The sequence below is a fragment of the Diabrotica undecimpunctata genome, chromosome 9 (genome assembly GCF_040954645.1).
Source record: "Diabrotica undecimpunctata isolate CICGRU chromosome 9, icDiaUnde3, whole genome shotgun sequence".
NCBI classification, from domain to species: Eukaryota; Metazoa; Arthropoda; class Insecta; order Coleoptera; family Chrysomelidae; genus Diabrotica; species Diabrotica undecimpunctata.
Genome location: NC_092811.1, coordinates 70879055 through 70899483, shown reverse-complemented (window position 1 = coordinate 70899483; position 20429 = coordinate 70879055). Strand labels below are relative to the sequence as shown.

Below are 20429 nucleotides of genomic sequence, written 5' to 3'. Positions count from 1 at the left end.
CATATTTTACGAGTCAATTGAAATTGGAGGGAGATCGTGGAAAGGGAGACTATTTTGGATACTGGGACATGACTCTGCAGTATGTCCAACCTGTTTGCAAAGAAGGCATTCTAGTTTATCAGTTGAAATAAATATTATGTTAATTAAGTTTGCAAAAGAAATGATAGTCGATGTTTGCTAAAAAAATCACCACAGTAGGGTAAAATATAATTTACGCAGCGAAAATATTCATCTACACGTGATCCACATTTACCGTAAGAAACAGGAGAAATAAATGTTAATCCTAGATCCTGGAGTAATTATATGGTGAAGAATGGATGACGTTGCATTAGAAATTAATATTCTTTTGGTAGATGAAATAAGTATGCGTATTGGAATAATATTTGAATTAATATTAATGTTTTGATGAGTGCTTAAGAGATTGTCAACTTGTGTAGCTGAAGACAGGTAAATACACAAGCATGGGAGACTTTAGATGCGAAGAGTACGTTTTTGGGAGCAACAGTAATACCTATTGCGTTAATGTAATCAAACAGTACAGTAATTTTGCAGAGGTAGCAGCTGAATAAAAGCAGGCAATAAAAGACGCAAAGAACAACAAGGCACCCGGCGAAGACCTAATAACAGCCGAACATTTTAAACACCTAAGTGATAATGCTGTCAGGAAATTAACATACCTCTGCAACATTATATATGAACATAGCATAATACCGCATGACTGGCTAACATCCACATATATAGCTCTTCCTAAAAAACAAAAAGCAAGGAAATGTGAAGTCATGAGTCATGAAGCTAAGATTTTTATGCGTATAATTTATAACCGAATTCACAATAAGTGTGAAGAATACCAAGAATACCTGAGTCGTTCTCAATATGGTTTTTGAACGGGTACAGGCACTAGAGAAGCAATTATAGGATTGACACTGATGGCAGAAAGGTATTTTGACGTTCAAAAACGGCTATATGTGTTCTTTGTCGATTATAGAAATGCCTTCGACCACATCAAACACGGAAAATTGATTGAGTTGCTAAAAGAAATAGGGTTGAACGGACACGACATAGCTATCGTAAGTAATACATACTGGAACCGCACAGGATGCGTTCGAACAGAGAACGAAAACACCAAGTACATCAACATAGAACGAGGAGTGCGCCAAGGGTGAATTTGATCCCCCCTATTATTTAATGTATATGCCGAACATATAATTAGAGATTCTCTTGAAGATCGCCCTAAAGGTGCCAGACCCAATGGAATCATCATTAACAATATAAGATATGCCGATGACACCGTATTATTAGCAGAAACAGAAGACCAACGAAAAATATTGATGAACATATTATCAGAAGAAAGTCACAGGCTGGGCTTGGACATTAACTCTTCCAAAACCACAATTCTGGTTTTCCACAAAAAACTTCATGAACAAGTTACACCTAACATAAAAATAAATGGTATCACCCTTCAGAGTTCCCAAAGCTTCAAATACCTGGGCAGAGAACTAAATAGTCAACTAGACCACTCAAAAGAAATTAAAAGACGCATTGAAATAGCAAGATCTTGTTTCATGAATATGCGTAAAATGCTCTGTAACCCCAAGCTATCGGTCTTAATAAGATTGAGAACACTAAAGTGTTATATGTGGTCTCTATTACTATATGGCTGTGAGACCTGGAAATTAAAACAGTATGACGTCAACAAATTAAATTCATTTGAAATGTGGATGTACCGCCGAATGCTAAGAATAAGCTGGGCCAGCAGAACTACGAATGAAGAAGTACTGAGAGCAATGAACACACGCCCTCGTCTGGTCAATACTATCAAAATTAGAAAGGCGTCATATCTAGGACACATAATGCGCCATAGGGAATTTGAGCAGCTCCAGGTAATATTAGAAGGCAAGACTAAAGGTAAAAGGTGCATAGGACGGAGGAAACAATTTTGGCTACGAAACATAAGAGACTGGACCCACACAAAAGGAAATAAATTAATTCATCAAGCCCAGAACAGAGAGAAATTTGCCATTTTGATCGCCAACCTCAACAGAGAAGGCACTTAGGAGGAGGAGCAGCAGCTTAATAAGATCTGGGTGCATGAGTATTATTTGTATGTGAAGTTAGGTTTGACATGTTGTGATCCTGGTTGCCAAAACCACAACCAACTTGTTAAATTAAAAAAAGGTTAAATAAAAGTAAATGTCAGCTACGATTACAATCTGCGACTCAGTGACAGCAAACCGAATAAGCAAATCAAAATAATATTCACCTGATTTGCACTCAAAAGCCAATTTATCGTACTTTTTGCAATCACATTTTTAAAGATAATAAAAAACTCGTATTAAATTGCTATTAACTTAACGACCTTTGGCTTTTCTATAGAAGATGTAGTGTACTTCAAAATAAGATATGTTTAACTCAGCGTGAATTTTGGGTTGAGATAGCCCAATGTTTATGCAAGGCTAATAGTATTAATTTTTCATTAAAACGAGAAAGTTCTTCTGATCAAATTATTGAGAAAATGTTCAAAAAAAAATCAGCAACTGTAAGTTTTGTACTTTGAAAACACATTGCTACGGACTCCATGGGTCACGTTTTCACGTACCGTAAGCCGTGGATATCCGATAATACGTGGACTGTAATTCAACGCAGAAAATAACATAAAACTAGATACGTAACAAACGATGAATACAGAGCGTTATCACAAGAAATCAGGAAACAGTGCTGCAAATACAAAACTGATTACATCTCTCAAATATGCAGAGAGATAGAGGAACATGGCTGTCGAAATGAACCTAGCGATTTATTTTTGAAGATCAAACTCCTTACCAGATCATTTAAATCTCAAACGTGTTCTGGAATAGATAAGAAAGGTAATCTAAAGATCAATGCTGACTAAATATTGGAAACATGGCGAAACTACTGTGGAAAGCTATATAAAAACAACGAGGTACCAGCAGAAAATCAGTGACCCTCTGACTACCCTAGAAAATCTACTGTCTTACTCACTAAAGTCAAAGATGCAATTAAATCGCTAAAGAGAAATAAACCCCCAGGCATTAATTAAATACCAGGTAAAATCCTACAGTTACTAGGTAACAAAGTATTACATATCATCCATTCTATCTGTGTCGCTGTTTGGAATTCAGGAAAATGGCCATCGGATTGGTGTACCTCAAATATCCCGCTACATAAAAAAGAAAATACTACCAGATGTGAAAACTACCGCACACTGTCACTAATAACACTTCTTCTTCTTCTAGTGTCGTCTCCACTAATGTAACGTAACCATTGCAAATTCATCTCTATCTTCTGCTTTTCTTAAGAGCGTCTGTGTGTTTAAATAACTAATAACATGCTAGTAAAATCTTGTTGCGTGTCATCAAAAACAGATTAAAAACCTATCTACATTACCAAATACCTCAGGAACAAGCGGGGTTTGTAAAGGGTAGAGGTCTATGGAAACAAATTTTTAACCTAAGACAACTCATTGAAAAGTCTAGAGAATTTCAAGTACCATATGATTTTATGCTTCGTTGACTACCAAAAGGCATTTGATTGTGTAAGCTGGATATGGTTCATTTTAATAGAAATGGGCACACCAATGCACCTGGTGGCACTTAAAAATCTGTACCAGTCCAATATAGCAACAGTACGACGACTAGATCAGAAGTTCTCAAACCAATTCAAGACCGAGTGAGGTGTTAGACAAGGATGCGTGTTGTCACGTGACTTCAATATTTATGATGGACAGGTCATGAGGATGGCTTAAGATGGATGGACCGGTGGAGTAACAGTAGCTGGTAGGAAAATCTCCAATTTAAGGGTTGTGATAAAAATAAACTTATAGCAGCAAATGAGCAAGCAATGTTTAATCTCCTGCGAAGAGCTGAGTACGAAAGCAATAAAGTTGGTCTGAAAATCAATAAAGCTAAGACAAAAATAATGGTGGTCGACAAATTCCACACTATTCAACTGACTAACATGTTACAGGAATACCAGCTAATGGACAGTTTTATCTATTTCGGGTCTAGTATAACTAATGATGGTAAGTGTGAAGCAGAATTTCGGAGACGTATTGGTATGGCAAAAATGCGATGCGTCGCCTAAATAAAGTTTGAAAAGACATATCTCTCTCCCAAAATATCAAAATGAGACTGGTGAATGCCCTTGTATTCTCAATATTTCTATACGAGGCAGAGACTTGGACTCTTTGCGGAAGTGAACGCCAAAAATGGATGCCTTTAAGATGTAGTGCTGGAGATATTGCTACGCATACCTTGGACAAACGTTTCCATTCTAAACCAACTTGAGATTAAAAAAAGGCTGTTCAAAATACGACGATCACTAAATAGATGGTCCGACCAAATTAAGAATTGAGCTGGAAACTCATTTTGGATCCTCAGTAATGTGGAAACGGCAAGAGAGAGAGGGAAGTCAGATCTTCATAAAATGTTCTAAATATGGTATACATATTTGTTTAAACAAAAATAATAACTGCTTTGTCAACATTCATGAAAACTGAGTTTGTCTCTTTAATGCACAATGGAACATATCTGTCATAACAACATTTTTGTATAGTCTACAATAAATTATTTTTGCAAAAACAGATTTTTTTTTATTTTTTCCTTGTTTTGTAGACACAGATTACATTGTCCAGATTTTTTTACTTATATACATATTATACTTATATACATTAATAACTTTACAAAATGAAGGGCGGACCGGACAGTTAACTTTGGTTGACAGCACAAAATTCTTCCTTTTGATTGGCTAGACGCAAGTAACGCAGTGTAAAAGATGAAAGTTGGTCAACTCTTCCGTTCCAGTCCGTTTCACTTACGTTCCGTCATGTGTTTACGTTCATTTGTAAATAAGAGTACACAAAATTCTATGCTGATCTTTTTCCAGTGCGTCTACGTTTACAGTACATCAAACTATAAATCTAGCTTTAGGCAGGAATCAGACTGCCCGACCGACCACGACCAACCGTCTTTTGTATTTTTATTTTTAAACTCACATTACTCGTTCGTGTTCCATCGACCCACCGTTAAAACATCAGAAGAGTGTAGCACCGTAACCATATTTTTGTAATATTATTTTACTGGGCTTTTTGTAGAAAATTGAATTGTGGATAAAATTAGCAGTGATAATTCTACTGATAAATTGTTTATCACTTATTTGATGTGGAGACGTCTTCGTAGGCGTAGGACAGTTTGGGTGCCTGATATTTTTTAAAAAGACACCAACAAGGAGAATTCTTTGTGTTATATCCCATTCTACTAAATTTCAAATTCTTATCGCATGAGCAAGCCCAAATGTTATAGATTAATTACAAATTTCGAAATTTCAATGGCCAATGTCATTGTTCAGAACAGTATAAAAAAGTATAAAAAAAGTAAAGTTCGTGTAACCTTCTGGCTAAGGTCTAGTGTTAAGGTTTTCAGACATGACTTAACGACTACTTTCGTAGCGGGGACCGACGGCTTTACGTGCCCTCCGAATCACGGTGGCAGCTCAGATAAATTAGATATTGAAAATTTTGTCGGTGCCGGGATTTGAACACGGGCCCTCTAGCTTGTTAAGCCAGTAACATAGCCGCTGAGCTATGGCTGCCACTCAGAACAGTATAAATGAATGCGAAGTGTTCCATATTCATCGACCAAACGAAGTGATGGACGATCCACCAGTATAACTCTGCGCATACATTTTCATGAACTCATATTAACTCATATGTTGGTCGATCGTGGACGGTCGGTCTGGTTGAACAGTCTGATCACTCCCTTAATCGTTTGATATTCTTACCTCACAAATTCACAAACAACAAATACGAATCGCACAGAATGAATGTCCATAAGCAAAAGTCCTTATTTATTCTTTAAACAGTTAAAAAACAATATTTCCAATTTCTTATGGGACAAATACACACAAGTTACAAATATTTGGAAAGGTTTTTAAAAACCTCGCCTATTCTGACGTCAGAGTTTAGGTAGTGCATTCTGTGGTAAGATACACGCTGTCAGCTGTCATTGATTTGCGGATCTGCGCTTGGTAATAAATTTGGGATGCGCCATGCGCCGCCCGCCACCGTCTCGCGAAAATAAAATAAAAAGAAAATGGAGAACGAAGAGACAGCGTCGCCACAGCGTGCGTTGCCGCTGCCGGCATTCCAGTCTCCAGTAAACAGTCGCAAGGTTTTACGGTTTTTACTTAGTTTTAGTATAATGGATATGGATACTAAAATACTTATAGTACGTCGATTTTAAGTTGATATGCAGGAGTAAACTTGTACATTTGCAGACATGTTCACTCGAAAAGATGAATCTGTTATCAAACTGTTTAATTTATATTTGACCAGATGTAAACATATCATGGACAACCAATGAATGTAAGTAATATTTTTAGTTCATAACTACTCATTAATTATATCCTTAGTTTTTCTCGGTATTTTGTTTTAACTATTTATAATATATCTTTAGAAAATAATAGTTGTCACCTATTAATTATTCCAAATTTGGCAAATTGCATATATTTCCATATCATACTAGAATATAAAAAATCGAGTTATGGTCGATCTCGATCAAGCTTGCCATACTGTTCCAAACCTGTCGCCAAATCCCTAAACCTGTTTGTGGAAATAATTGAATGGCTCATGGGAGCCATGTCATACTTGTTAAATGGGATTTTTTTCTGGGGTATACATAATCGATACTTTAGTCTAGCTAGGAGGCCTAGTCATTATATGCACTTTCTTCTAACTTTATTGTTCCAGTAACTTCTATTACCTAAGTAATGCTAGAAATAATATAACTTTAAATGATGAATTAACATAATTTTGTTATAAACAGTATTTGCAAACTCTCAGTAATGAAATCTTGTTAATTGTTTCAGACCATAACAGAATTTATATGAGGTTTCTTAAGTATTAAAATTGTATGGTATTGTCATGGTGATTTTCCATTTGACATCAGAACTATCATCCACTGGACAGCCCTTTCTGGGTCTTGTTTTCTTCCAGGGTTTTACTCCATTCTGATATGTTGTTTGCTGTTTTTTCAGCAGTAATTTTTAAGATATTCATTCTTCCATTCAACTAAGTTTGTCTCATACATCTAAGTCACTGTCTTATTTTCTTAGGTGTTTTTTGCATTCCAGGATATTTATTCAACAATATACACATTCTATTTTAAATATACATTCATAAATAATGAGTATTAACTATGTTGGTTTTATAAGTATACATTCACTACATTAAAAGAATGGTATTACTTAAGTAAGTTTAAATAAGATATTTTATTTAATGCTAATATTATATTATTATATGCTATGAAATGTGATTAAAAAGTTATTTATATTAATACAGAAATGTATTACTTTAAAAAGTACAAGGAAATTCAAATTAATTCAAAACTGATTGGTCTTGAAAGTAGTTGTCAGGAAGGGATTCATTTATATCAAATTTAAATTGCCCTATAATATTGCCTGATAGTTAATTCTTCTTGATATTATTGGGCAGTTTATTTGAAAGAGCAGGCCATCTGAATCTATACTTCTTTGTAAACTTGAAGTTGGCATACTTGCCATATAAATAAATATAAATATAAACTAAGAGGTATATAAAATAACTCTTTGCTTAGTATTGTAGTCCTGCACATCTTCACTCAGTGTTAGGTCAATATTTGTCTACGCTTGAGAAAGCTTACATTGATTCCATGTTCAGTATTCTTTTTGAATATGATAGGCCTTCAGTTGGATGAAGCTGTTATGATTAATATTAACCCATTTGATAGTTAAATAGGACAAATGTGAGTTCATGAGGATAATACATTCAAGTATGCCTACTGCTGGAGCTATTTAGACATATCTGTAATATGTGTTGTTCCCTTATCAATCTATAATCCAAGATACTTTTTTTTTAATGAAGTGGCAAGATTTTCTGGGAACATATTCCTAACTTAACGAAGCACTGGAGTTCCAAAAATTACTTATGATTTACAATAGGTTAAATCGTTGAAAGTATGTACAACAGAATGTATTAAACAATAATATTAGATGATCGAGAAGAAAGAGAGACAGAGAAATATACTGCATTGACACTATGTACCAAAAGGCTATTGACCGAAGTTTTTCAGCCTATTTACAAAATTAGTATGGAAGGTACTTAAATTATTTTTTAAGACTAAATACAAAAATTAAAGTGGTAAATAGTGGTAATTACAATATTGTCAGACTATTAGTTACAAGCATAAAAAAAAGACAATAAAAGAAAGTTTTTTATTGTCTTATATGTAGAGTATTTTTTCAAGTAGAGTTCTCTACGGATATCTACTGTGCATGTTTCAAAGCTAGCTGTTTCTGCCTCTTATTATTTTTAGCAGGACCTTTACAATTGTAGAAAATTATAGAACTATATTCCACAATGGTTCTGCAAATCATTTAATAAATGTTGGCAGCAGTTTCAATCATAATTCCCCTCAAGAAAACCTAATAGTTTTCAGTACTTGTAATCTAGCTGCCTGTACATTGGATGTTACTATTGAAAGAGAATGGATTACTGTTGATTTTTCCTTAAATCCAAACTGGTGCGCTTTTCTTCACACAATCTTCCTTGGACAATTTTTCCTATTACTCAGAGAAGGGTGATTGAATGGCAATTTTGAGGTAGCTTGTGGTTAGTATTAGGTTTAGGTATAATTATTACAATACCTGTCTTCTACCATTCATCAAGAAAGAAATAATTCATCATACAATAGTCATATATGCTCTTTACTTCCTTATGAATAACAGGATCTAGTTGCCTAACGATTTTATGATTTATGTAATCTTTGCTGGACCTATGTTTTTTCGTTATATAATGCTTTATCATATTCATCTTCTGTGTGATGATCCAAAGGGAATAGGGATTATGATTTTTCTCATAAAAATTTCCAAGCCAATTATCCTCCTCATCTAAGGATCTATCAAAATTATTGTCCTCACTAAATTTGTAGGTTTTAAGGTACTTTACACAAGTATTACATTTTTCTTCATCCATATTATATGCCTGGCCATCATTCTAGTTTTGATCATCACTAGTTCTGAAATTTGTTGTCTAAATGGACAGTTATTTTTTATTTCATTCCAGTATATGTAACATTTCATCTAGTTCTGTCTTCCATTAATTCAAAAAGAAATAATTAATCCTACAGTAGTCATATTTGCTCCTTATTTTCATTAAATAATGCTTCATCATATTCATCTTCTGTGTGATGATCAGAAGGGCATTCAGATTATGATTGTTCTTATAAAATTTTCTGAGCTAATTATCCATGTAATGTAAGGTATATATCAAAATTATTGTCTTCACTAAATTTGTAGGTTTCTTGAAAATACATTACAAAATTATGAAAATTATTACATTTCTTCATCAGTATTATATGACTGGCCATTATATACTAGTTCTGAAATGATTTATATTTTGTCAAAAAAATGTTAAATCAGGTTAGGTTAAAAAAACAAACAAAATTTTGCTGCTGTAATTTTCCAAAAACTTTTCCAGTTTTGAAAGCACATTAAAAATAATATTGTGCATACTAGTTAATTTGGCTATTGCTTTTTTATATTTAATAAATAATAGACTGCAAAAAGCTGAGGATTGCTGAAATGTTTTAAAAGAAAATTTTGATGTTATAATGACTAATAATTGTAGCCCTAGTTCCCAAGATCTCGGTACTATTGAAAAGCAAATAACAGCATGCGACAGTTGCAGTTCAAGGGTACACATTGCAGAAAAATGCTCTGGCTTGTCCACATCCGAGATACATGTAATTATTTTGCAGAGACATGTGCTACCTGTCATGATGCATTTAAGAGTGTTCCTGTTTGTGTGAAGATTTGCCAAACTGGAAGAAGAAATCACCAGTCTCAAAGAAAAGATTACATTAATGAAAAATAGCTATTCACAGACAACAGCCAAGTCAGTTTTTTATGGAGTACAACATCAATATGATTTATAAAATTCCTGAATATAACTCGCAATGTATTAGCTATGACAAATCTCAGGTGTGTGAGGTCTTTTGATTTACATGGTTTACAACAGGAGGAATCCACCATATCACATGTTATTTAAGTTGGCAAAGTGTCCAGTTGCAATCAAGCTAGACCAGTCAAAGTTATATGTAATGCTAACATGGTGAAATTGGCTCTTAAATCTAGTAATAAACTTTGAAATACTGGTTATAGAATCTCTAAAGATCAAACTAAAATGGAGCAAGATGCTTACAAGTCAGCTAAAAAGAAACGAGATGAAAGAAAATCTGTTGGAGAGGAAAATCTGTGCATTAGATACTGCAGTGGTGTTCCTACAGTTTGTGATGTTAAACAACAAAAAAAACTAGTATCTCTTCTCATTTTTATCAAAAGTTTTTATAAAAAAAAATTTTTTATCAAAAGTTGGTCATAAGTATAAAGATTTCCCAGATCCTGAAAAGTATTTACTGCTGCTTGTACAATATAATTATTTTAGTGGAGAGTAACTAGTGATAACATAACTGATTCTGAAATTAAATGTGATGGTTTTAGTATCTACAGATGTGATAGATCCCAGAGAACCAGTGCAAAGTTGAGTGGTGGTGGTGTACTAGTGTTTGTTAACAACAAGCTAAGATCACAAACTATTAGTATTCATGAAGATCGGGTATATATCTTATGTCAACTTAATGAAGTCAAGTTTGTGGTCAGTGGTGTCTACATACCTCCCCAATCACTTCATGAAGTATACCACTGGCATTGTCAAACTGTGGAAAATGTTGTTCTTCAATACTCAGCACACAATATCTATGTTTTTGGTGATTACAATCTTCTCAATGCATCATGAGAGAATGGTGAGTTTGGTGTGATGGTGCATTGTCTTGCAGGTGATCCAGCTGTGGTCTTTTAAAATTGTATCAACATAATAATATTCCCAATAATCGTAATGTATTTTTGGATTTAGTTTTGTCTAATGTTAGGGAGATAAATATGTTAAAAACAAGTGATCCCCTTGTAGATCCTAGCATCCATCATGTGGGTTATGAATGTACTTACTCCTTGATGTGAAAGAAACAAATAGAAATAAGTTGGTTTTGTGATTTTCAGATTTTCGGATACCTATCCATCCATTAAATAACAACTTTAGTACAAATATTTGTCTTTTTAAGATTACCATGACTGATATTTTTAATGGCATAAATGAGTTGCCCAATAAGCATAGTGCTGGCCCAGTTGGATTTTTTATCAAAAAGTGTGTCTGTACCCTTGTAATGCTGTTTGTTATATTGTTTAACAGATCTCTGGAAAACTCTGTTTCCTTCTTCATGGAAAGAAAGTTATGTTGTTTCTATAATTTAGAGTAAAATGGTCAGAAAGACAACATTGAAAATTATCGTAGCATTTGTATACAATCTGCAATCCCGTCGACTGTTTTATAGCAAATTCTTGGTTATGTAAAGGGTTAATATCTCAATCACATGGTTTTCATAGCAAAAAATTCATTGCAACAAAATGCAGGTAGATGCAATATACACAGATAATCAGTATTTGGTAGATCACCAAATACTTTTGGGCAAATTAATGTAGGCTTTCATGTTAAGTTTGTTGAATGGATTAAAAACTCTACATCTGGTAGAAGTCAAACAGTCAGTATAGGTTGTCATCTGTCAGACAGTATCCCAGTAACATCTGGAGTTCCTCAAGGAGGTCACACTTCTCCTCTTCTTTTTAATATCTTCCTTAACGACATCCTTTTTCCTAAATAGCAAATGTCTCATATTGGCAGATGACTTGAAATTTTGGAAAGTTATAGATAGCTTAAAAGATCAAGCCTTGTTGCAAGATGACTTAGACTACAAAATTGGTATAATGAGAACCAACTCCTCTTAACTATAAAAAATATAAAAAAATGTTTTTTTATAAGTTTTTCTCTTTAAGTCAATAGACTTGAAACAAGCTATACTATTAATAATCTGCCACTGAATTATGTTTCTTCTATTCAGGAGTTGAGTGTAATTTTTGATAAGAAGCTTACTTTCTGTGACCACATACTCTATTTCAATAAAGGCATCTAAACTTTTTGGTTTTGTTACTAGGAATTGCCAGTATTTCTCCATTGATTCAACAATATTAGTGTACTGTTGCTTAGTTAGAACTATTTTGAAATACTGTTCAGTTATTTGGTCACCCTATTTTCAGAACAATATTGATACCATAGAAAGAGTACAGCATAAATTTTTGAGATATTGAGCTTACCGTGTCCACACTACTATTGAACATCATAATTATTTCCGCATCTAACAACAATTATCTTTACCCTCACTCAAGAACGGTCATGATATTTAGGAGCTATATTTATATATTCGCTCCGTGCGTGACCATGGTAGGGGTACCTTGAAACGATGCCAGCGTACGTAGCAGCGAAATATGACAAAATTGGACACTATCTTTTTACGCATAAATTTTATCAAAAATGTGTGCATGTTGCGTATTTAGTTGTGCTAATAATAGCAAAAATAGTAAGTGTAGTTTTTATAGGTTCCCAAAGATTACATATAAATTAGAGAAAAGAAAAAGATGGATCCGTGCTGTTAATATGAAAAAGGAAATATCACGTAACCTCATTTTTATGCAATTGAAATATTTAAATAATTTACCTTAAATGATATTTTATAAGGCTTCAAGCTAACTGCTGAGTGCCTGATGACTTTAGCTTTTATATCATAACTTACTATTACTGTTTTTAATTATATGCTCTTTCACATGAAAAACTTGATTTGCCAGTACTAGATTTTTAACTTTTCTTTTCCGTTTGGGCTTAAAAAGATATATTATGATGAATTTTGAGAAACCCAGTTTTTAATACTACATTTATTTTGTGCATAAACTGAAAAAATATAATTAAAAAGTTAATTATTAATAATTGTCAATTTCGCCTGTATTTAACGATGTCAAACATATGTCATTAATGTCATATGTTTAACCTGAAAATTGGTAGGTCCAAAACTGTCAGATGAAGGCGGTAGGTGTCGCGTCAGTCACGCACAGAGCGAATAAGATCATACATGGATTTATTGATTGTCCAAACCTGTTAAGCCAGATTAACTTTAATGTTCCCCATTAAGCTCTACGTTACTATTAAATGTTCTCGATTTTGATATTTTCAATATAACTTTAACTCAGTTAAAAAGATCTCTTGCTTTGTGATATGTGTATTAGTATTGTTGAATTTTGTTCTTGTTATATTTTTAGTATGTAAGATTTTTAGTCTCGTTTTTGAAACTTTTTGATAATGATTTTATATTATAAGTAATTTCAAGTTTTGAATCCGAACTGTGATATTGTATATTGTAGTTTAAACTGTTAATGGGGTTATCCCGTGTATTAAATAAATATTTGGACAGGTTTTTTTAGTTCATTCCAGTATGTATTACATTTCATGGAGTTCCGTCTTCCATTCATTCAGGAAGAAATAATTAATCCTACAGTAGTCATATTTGCTCCTTTTTCCTTTAAATAATGCTTCGTCATATTCATTTTCTTTGTGATGATCTGAAGGGCATTTGGAGTATGATTGTTCTTATAAAAATTTCTGAGCCAATTATTTACATAATGTAAGGTGGTATCTATCAAAATTATTGTCTTCACTAAATTTGTAGGTTTCTTGAAGGTACTTTGCAGAAGCATTATATTTTTGTTCATTCCTATTGTATGACTAGCTGTCACACTAGTTCTAAAATTTGTTATCTAAACAATTTCAAGAAGTCACAAAGATCAGCACAGTTACGATACTAGGCACAAGCAGAATATGATACCATCATATTGGCATTTGAGAATGTGTCAAAATGGGCCAGGATATTGGGCAATAAAATGTTTTTTCTACTCTCTTACTTGTAAATTGTATATTACCTACTATTTGGATGCTAAGTAAATACATCATTTTGTTTATTTTTAACAGATCACTTGGTACTGGTAGCATTCCCAGTCTCTGGAAGAAAAGTTTTTTAAAGCCGAGTTTTAAATTGGGTGCAAGGAACGATATATCAAACTATTGAGCTGTTTGTAATAAGTCAGAGCTGCCCAAGTTGCTTGATTGTTTGGTTAGTAAGAAACTGACATGGAGTTTTAGAGGCATTTTTAATCCTGAATAATTTGGCTTTATGAAAGGGAGGTCAACAGATGCCAACCTAGTTTTATATGTCAATCATATAACAGCTTTGAAGAGGGATTTCAGGATGACTCAATCTGTACTGACTTTTCCAAAGCATTTGATCGGGTAAACCATGGGGTCCTCCTACAAAACCTAAGAGCTTTGGGTATTTTGGATCCCTTCTTCAGTGGATTACAGAATTTGTTAGTGGCCGTACGCAGGCAGTTAACTTGGGAAGTGACACTTCAATTGAAATAACAGTTCCATCAGGCGTGCCACAAGGCTCCCATTGTCGCCCTCTTTTGTTTTGCTTGTTTCTTGTTGATTTAGTACAACAAATCAAACATTATAGTGTTCTTATGTTTACTGATGATGTAAAACTGTTTAGAAAAGTTAAATCCTGGAATGATGCTGCTATATTACAGGAAGATCTTAAATCGTTTTATGATTGGTGCACTTTAAAGAAAATGTCACTCAATATAAACAAATGTCATAAAATTACATTCTCGAGGCAAAGAAATCCAATTAAATTTGTTTACTACATAAATAACTTGCCATTAGCCTCGAAAAATGAAGTATTAGATTTGGGAATCTGGTTAGACACCAAACTGTCATTCTCAAGCCACATCAACCAAGTAACAAACAGAGCGATGAAAGTTCTGGGATTATCCAACGTGGACCTGTCTTTGTTTATATTTAGAAAACTTTATTGTGGTCTCGTTAGGCCCATTGTGAAGTTTGGATCAGTTGTATGGTCCCCATCATACCACTGTTACATTCAACAGATTGAAAGAGTCCAGAATAAATTTTTGAGGGTAGCAGCCTATAAGAGTGGATGCAGGAGAGAGAAATATGACTATCAGTGGGTAAGAGATTGTCTTAACTTACCAACACTTGAGTCAAGGAGGACATTGCTAGATTTATGTTTCTTACACAAAGTTATCAATGCTTTTATAGATTGTCCACAACTCTTGTCGCTTGTTAGTCTTAAAGTTCCTAGCAGAAGCAACAGACAATCAGAAATCTTTTCAGTGCCATTTCACCACTCTAATTATGGTATCAATAATTCTGAGGTGTTTGTTACTTTAATCATTTATTGTTGTTAAGGTGTAACTTTGTAAAACTTGTGATTGTTGTTTTAATAATTTATTGTTTTTAAGATGTAACTTTGTAAAAATTGTAAGTAAATTAATGCCATATATAAATAAATAAAAAATAAAGTACATCAAAACAGATACTGACACGTAATGACTAGCATGTAATAAAAAAAATATGCTTCCGTTCTATAAAAATGTGTAATATCATAAGCCTTGTAAGTCAGTTGACCGAGTTACCATGGAAACTAATTAACAGGCGTTATTTTGACAGATTAAAAATTATTAATCTGTCAGTGTAAATATAGTGGTAATTTAAATACAGATAAATAAAATGAGTTCATCGAATAGTGAAGATGAATTTAGTAGCACACCACCCAATATTATGTAGTTAGCTGCGAACACTACCGAGAACCTATTACCAGAAAAATCTAGAGGAAGATATGGAAAGGTATATTCTGAACATTTTCTGAAAACATACTCTTGGCTTATTTTGGATAAATCGCTATTTAAACCATGGGCAATTGGGCATTATGGGCCAATATATCCTATGTTAAGAAGTGTTATAACTTTGAAAAATAATGTTAATATTGAAAATTACCCGAAATTGCGAGCTTAGGTATCTAAAAAGGCAATCAGAAGGTTTCAAAAACAAAAAATCTAAAATTTTACATCTTGATGAAATAAAACTTTTTTTAAATGGAGCTCCTGATGTACTTGTTAATAAAGATATTTTATTTAAAAATATAACAAATGTGCCTACTTATACTTTTATTTTAAGGTTATTGCAATTATTGGAATATGTGGAGCTTGTAGGAAACAAGAGTTAAAAAATCTTAAAATTTATGACATTGATGATTTAAGTACCATGTTATTGGTTAAAATTCCTGATACGAAAACCAAAATATGTAGATCTTTCGTTATTTCCGGAAATTTCTATAAAATTTGCAAACAGTATATAGAAATTCGACTACAGATTAGCTATCCGCAAATAAATAAATTTTTTCTTAATTATCAAAGAGGTAAATGTACGAAACAGGTGGTAGGATTAAACAAAATAGGCGGTGTTCCTCAACAAATAGACGAATATTTAAAGTTACCAGATCCCAAAATGTACACAGGTCACTGTTTAAGACGAACTTCTGCCACTATTTTGGTAGATGTCGGTGGTGATTTAATGGTTCTTAAACGACATGGCGGATGGAAATCTTCAACAACGGCCGAAGGATATGTCGATGAGTCAATAAATAATAAGACATCAACAGCCAATAGAATTATAAATTCAATTGAAAGTAATTTACAGACCTTTACATACACTGAAAATACCATTAATATACTATTAATGGTCTTCCCGAGAATATCAGAAACTTGCCTGAAAGGGAATTTGAATATGGAATTTAAAAAATTGATAAAAACTGCCTTTTATACAATTCATGAATATTTATATCATTTTAATTTTAATTGAGGCTTTGTATATATTTGATGTGTGTAAGACTTTATATTTTTAACATGAATAAACGGTATTGAGTATTTATATTTGGGCGTTATGAGTTTTTTTTATTCCATTCCAGTATATTTAACCTTTCATGGAGTTTATATTCTTACATCTAGTATCCGTTTATGTAGTTTAAATTATGGTATCAGTTTGTGAATATCTTTGTTTAATTCATTAAATTGTGATTTTAATACACATGCATCACTGATTTGGATCTGCCTGAGTAACTGGCTCTTTAGTTTAATTAGAGATAAAATCAAGGGTGGAAGATTGTAATTAAAAGACGATTTCTTTTGTGTTAGTGAGTTTTCTGTTAAAAATTTAGACAACATAGTGTTGAAATTTTTAATGTAATCTGGACAAACATCATGCTTTACATTTAAAAATTCCTTCATTCTACTATTTAGATTTTGTACATTACATTTTTGCTGTTACGCAGCTTAACTTCATTAATATGATTAGGAACAAGTAGATTTAAATCAAATTGCAGATCCAGATGATCACTGCCCAGATCTGCAGTTACAAGTATATTTGTGATATTATTTATAACATTTTTAGAACATAGTAATGTATCCAGCGTTGTGCTTGGGTTACCTGCCATGATAAACATAGGAGCTGTAGGTATTTGACAAAAATTGTCTATAGTTTAGAAGCTTTGACAGAGAATGAAACATGGATGCAGTTATTGAGAGAGTTCTTAGAGGGTTTTCTTTCTTTTAATTGTACAAGGTTGCCTCCTCTAAAGTTTTGGCTTAATATAATTTCTTTTTGTTAGGTTTTACACCAGTCATAATATGGATTAATGAAATTTTCATTTTTGCTGTCCACACACATAACACTATAGATATTCTTATTTTGTATATTAAAAATTTCTTTTGTTGAAAACTGTTTATATTTATATTATATTACGTTATGAGTCATTATCTTGAAATATTGTGAGACATTCCTGTGGCATAGTTGGTGAGTCATTGGTTGGTTTTTCCAGATCCAACATGAGTATAAATACTGAATTTCTGCTAAATACTGGGGTAGTATCAATATTATATAGATGTTCAAATCTCTTTTTTAGTTTAATGAGGTGAGGAAATGAAGCAGTAAAAAGTCCAAAACCTACCAAATTTTTGCAGTTGGATGAATCTCAATGAAACTTGTTGTATTCGATTCGTAAGAGTCAGGAAGTTTTGTGAACAAAAATGATGTGGAAATGAAAATTGCATTATTTAACAAGGAAAATTCAGTTTCCACAGTGTTTTAAAATTATAATAAATTTGTAAATTGGAAGTAATTGAAAGAAATGAGTTCAACTACTTGGAGATTTTTGGAGTCACTGAACACAAAAATCATGACAGTGATGGTTTTCAAGGCAGCTGGTGTTCAGTATGGGCCTCATCTTCTGGAGTTTTATAAAAATTTAAAATGCATTAGGTATTTATTCGATAGGTTTAGTTTGTCTATTAGGATATTGGTCTGTTGGTTTGTTAGGACCTTGCTTGGTGGTCCTCAGAATTGCATGACAAACATTTCTCCGGAAGGGCAGAGGTGCACATTTGTGTTGAATGTTTTCCTTGGCATTTCCTACAGCTTATTAAGGTGGTGAAGTTTTTTGTGTTGTGGGTATATAATAAATATTTGGAACATGGTGTAGGAGAAGGTTAAGGCAGATGACTGGGGTAAGCAGGATAGTGGTAGTTTTAAAGAACACTCCCTTACTTCATAGTTTTCTAAATTTTTAGTACTCTCCCGTAATTATTCTAATCAGAGGTGTAAGTTTCCCGGTTTTTCTTGATGTAATTCTTTTTCAGTTTCTGGTTTGTTCCGATAATTTTTAGGGTGTTCTTTTATATGTGTATCTTCAATATCCAACTCTATGAATGATATGAAGCAAGCAAAGTTGATGTGGGATTTATTCGATGTTAATTGATTTTGGTTAGAATAAATTAGTTTATTTGTATTCTTTGACCACGTTAGACTGGGTTAATGATTTCAGCTGTGATTATGAGCTTTTTAATCCAAGCATCCAATCAAGAGTTATTAAAATTCTAAAATGTATCAAAAATACTTCATAAAAGGAGTCTTAAAAATCTGTTGATAAATCAATATTTTATTTATCCTGTATTATTATTTAAAATATGCAATATATGTTGATTTACTCTAACTCTACTTTTTTTTTCAGGTTAAGAGCAGAAGCCGTGCTTAAATCACAGTGTCTGGATACATATAAATGAATCTTTGGTTATTAAGGAGTGCAAGCATCATGAAATTTGGTTAGCTGCTTAGAACAAAAAATGTTTTACTGAAGATGAAATTTAAAGCTTGGTTTTTTTATGGATCTCTAGAAATAATACGCTGAAGTATCAGATCGATATTGAATTGGCTGTAGAATATAAGACAGGATAGCAGGATTAGAACAGAAATAGCCACTTGATTTTAGAAAAAAGATACGGCCACATATTAACATTCAAAATTTGGATCTGTATAAATGTAATAGTGTGCTCTCTAAAATATTGTTAATATTAAATGTTGTTATTGTGTTTTTATAGCCAGTTCCAGGTTTATCAAGTTTTTAAACAGTAAAGTAGTAGATATGTTACAAGTTTGTTTACGTTTGTGTACGTTAGCGTCGACTTTAAATTTAAAAAATCGATTTATACAATACAATAAGGAAATAAGTAGAGCAATAAGTAAAATTCAAACGACGCCGCTAAAAACTAACGAAAATGCAGAATTTCTATGACGTAAAAAATGGTAGATCAATATCAAGGATTTTTAACACAAAGGACGTTCCTCTACGTTTATATTTATTTATAATAATCATTAGGTTAGCATTGACTTCAAATTTGAAAAGTTGATTTATGATTATTATAAAATAAGAAATTGGAATTATATTAACAAGAAATCTAAATTACTTTTTCGTCTACATCAGAGATGAAAAAGATGAAAGTTATTTCATATGTCCGACAATATCAAAGATTGGTTATAATGGGACAGAAAAGTTTCTATTTTGAAATTAGTTTGTGGCTCTTAAATTAAGGTTACAAACGTGATCAAAATAAGAAAGGTTTTTCAAATAAATTTTTTTTCCGTCAGACTCCATCGGACGGGTGAATACATAATAACATTCGCGAATGGGTTAAGCCTATTAGGTACAAATTTTAAGTATCCTAAAGGGGCTTTTTTGTTCTTTTTTTATAAAGAACAGTTTTGATTAATTTAGTTGATACTATTCAAAGATTTCAGTGTTTTTATTCTAACCTCCTTGACAAAAACAAAGTGACAATAAAATGATAAACAAAAACACACTTCTGGCACATTTTGTTATTTATGTCAATGATTACCGTAAAAAACTACGAGGCGTGTTTTTTAAGTACCGTTTTGGAATTTAAAAAAGACGTGCAAAGATATGGCAATAATTTTATTTTTACATGAAAGCCTGTACCTTAATCTACTTTTCTACATAATTTCCGTGAATATTGAGGCACTTCTCACAACGTGGCACCAGTTATTGAATACCCTCCTGATAAAATTCTGCTGCCTGACTTGTTTAACTACTGCATCACAAATGTTTTGACTTCGTTATCGTCTTGAAGACGCTGACCGCCCAGGTGTTTCTTCAAGTGCTGGAACAAATGGTAGTCGCTGGGCGCCAGATCAGGGCTGTATGGAGGATGATCTAGAGTTTCCCATTTAAATG

The 20429-nt window shown here is 32.8% G+C and overlaps 1 long non-coding RNA gene across 1 annotated transcript; it reads left to right on the top strand.

Annotated features, from left to right (window-relative positions):
• The first annotated feature begins 6059 nt into the window (after positions 1-6059).
• On the top strand, positions 6060-19281 carry LOC140449670 (uncharacterized). The gene is made up of 2 exons (XR_011951861.1): positions 6060-6379; positions 18912-19281. It is a non-coding gene; the product is annotated as an uncharacterized lncRNA (long non-coding RNA).
• Positions 19282-20429: the final 1148 nt, after the last annotated feature.